The sequence below is a fragment of the Schistocerca nitens genome, chromosome 2 (genome assembly GCF_023898315.1).
Source record: "Schistocerca nitens isolate TAMUIC-IGC-003100 chromosome 2, iqSchNite1.1, whole genome shotgun sequence".
Classification (NCBI taxonomy): Eukaryota; Metazoa; Arthropoda; class Insecta; order Orthoptera; family Acrididae; genus Schistocerca; species Schistocerca nitens.
The window spans coordinates 330,143,723-330,146,791 of NC_064615.1; positions in this window are offsets into that span (position 1 = coordinate 330,143,723).

Below are 3,069 nucleotides of genomic sequence, written 5' to 3' on the forward strand. Positions count from 1 at the left end.
TTTCAGCCAATGCAAAGCCTTCCTGTGGAGCAGCCCAGTGAGTGCTGCCTCCCATTGTCAGGGATGTAGGAGGAGGTTGAAAGGAAGCAATAAAGAGCCATCTAACAAGAATCATCTGAATTTTTTATCCCCTTTGGAATGCATCTCCCGTCGCCACACAGGTGCCCGGAAGTCAACAGCTAAGAAGTGTTCCCATGTGGAATGCTGTTTCCAGGAGGCCCAGAGACTGGCTAAGTGGAGATGGCCTTCGGTCAATGGAAAATCAGATAGTAGCAGACTGTTACAGGAGTCAAGTGGAGACTAGGACTTTTTCGAGTCAAGAAGATTCTGGACACTTACGTGAATTCTGGAAGGAGGCAGACTTGTCTGTGTTAATGAGTGTATTAGATTACGGATGTGTTTGATTCTGGGTGGTGAACAGCCACTACCATATTAATAATTTTTACTTATGGACCGTCTGACAGCAACTGAATAAAACACAACTTTAGTGCCATACGCGTTTCACCTTTATTTTCTGCAAGGTATCATCAGTGGCAGGCTGCGTGGACAATTTCCTACATATTACGCTCCTGTTTCGTTTCTGGTGTTTTCTTCTTCTTATGAACGCCAATTGCTTTGAAACAAGCGTTCAGCGCATAGTGTTGTGGAATGGGGAAAAAACCGCAAATTGGCGTTCATAAGAAGAAGAACAACATCAGAAACGCAACAGGAGCGTAATATGTAGGAAATTGTCCACGCAGCCTGCCACTGATGATGCCTTGCAGAAAATAAAGGCGAAACGCGTATGGCACTAAAGTTGTGTTTTATTCAGTTGCTGTCAGACGGTCCATAAGTAAAAATTATTAATATACCGTAATATTACACGCAACTGAGGAAGACAGGACTATAAAAGTTGAAGAAGCCACTACCATACTTTAACTTCTGAAGGGCCTTTATATTTCGAGACGTGTGAATGTGCTCCAGTGTTGGACTCCAAAGTTCTCTGCTTGTATTACAGAACTGAGAATGGAGAGAATATGAATTACTAATTTTTAAATCATCGTGTTTAAGTCTGAACTGTTTTGAGCTGGTGAATATTTAGTGTACTGTTATCACGAAATTGACTGTTTTCACGTATCTTTGATTACCGTTCAGTTTGCGAATTTTGCTACCATTCTCATAACGCTATCAACATAACTTCACTGCTTTTCAAAGTCAATAAACTTCACCAACAGCCGTATACTTTAAGATATTTTATTTTATTCTGAAAGCAACCAGTTTCGGCAATTCATTTTGTCATCTTCAGGCACAATTCTCTTTTATCCAGATAAACGAACTTATCGTATAGCGCCATCAAACACTGGATATCGTGAATTCCAATCGTTATATAAATGCTTCATACGATGACGTGACAGCAACTTCACTGCTTTTGATAAGGGTATTTTGTGTCTGTATTTTGATAGAATATGACAGACCCACTTCCAGTTTATTTGTGATGTCCTTTCTTGAATAAATATTATTCAACATAATTCCCTGTAGTCTACCTCAGTTATAGACGTTGGTAGAGAACTCTTGGTATTAAAATATTCATTTAACTTTTCTTTTGTATTTCTATGTATTTTATTAACTTGCATATATAACCAGTTCATAGAGTATTTGACTACAGGATCTTAGCTACAGGTTATTATTCGCAGCAAATTAGCTGCGGGGCATAAAAGCAGACGTGCGCACTCGACCCTGACTACATCGAGCTATTCGTTTTAAACACAGCCTTGCGCAGCCTACGTATCTAAAGTATCAGCAGCCACAGGTAAAGACGCAACTCACTTGCTTGTATGACATGCTGTTTAGAAAAGCAATTCAGCAGCAGAAAACCATTAGGTACCACTGAAACGAGCTGTTTTTGGACGTTGATAATCACTATACACTCAACGCAACTCACGCAGAAGCGTCATTGAACAGCTGGACAGTTTGAATAAGCGCTGGGTTGATGATCTCATCGATGGTATCCCATGACGGATTCCAGCCTGCATCCCCGCAAGGGGACGTTCCAGGACGTATTGACTTTGCTCCAGAGTGCTGTGAAACACCCCACACCACAGAAAACAAACAGATGATTTCATCGTTACACAAAAGTTTCTTGTCTTTTTTATCGAGTTTGTGAGTTGGACACACTGTAGATAGATATATATGAATGCCTACAGTCAGTTTTTCTTTCCGGTGCAATGAAATTCGAAATAGATGGGCGATGCAAAAGTTTTGTTGATCTGTGTACTTTCATTCTGCAAAACACTGTGAAATGCACGAAAGAGTGCACTTCCTATTGTAAAACATACATAGGGACTTCAGAAAGTAACTAACATGTCGTCCTACACTAAGACCAGTGCGCAACGAGATGCCGCGTTGTCAGAAGATACTACAACGACTGAAGATGAACAGAACATGTTCGAAACGCGTTGTATTATGTTAGATTAAACATAAAACAAAAAATAAAAAAGTTACTGGTAGCAGAAATTACAAATAAATAATTATCTCACACAGCCATGGTTCACAGACGTAGTCATTATGGCCGAAAAGAACTACATTTCTGGGTTCCCTGCAGACAGTTTATAACGCCGGAAATGCATGTCCTCCTATTTCCATCTATTATACTATAAATTTTTTCCTTATTTTGTTATCTGGAGATATGTCATTTCTGTGTCTTTGTATATTGGAATTGTTTTACAATTTGTGTATATATATATTTAATCATTTATGTCGATGTATAATTGGTTTGTTTTGTAAATATTATCTGTATTTTTACGCTGGGTCTTGCCTAGGGAAAACTATGCTATCGAACGATTACATCGATAGGTCGTGTGGAGAACCAAAGTGTTTAGGATCTTTGGTAGTGTCAACTCTGCCGCGTGGAGCGCGGGCAGAGAAGAGTCTGGCTGGAGTAGGGCGGTGGAGCAGGTGTGTTGAGTGACGCTCCCGCGAGTTGCCGCGGTTTCGGGGTTTGGCAGCATGTAATTGCGCTCGTCTTGCTATGATAGTTTCTGACACGGTGTCGCGGACGGGAAGCATTAGCTGGCGCACATCAAGAGCCTG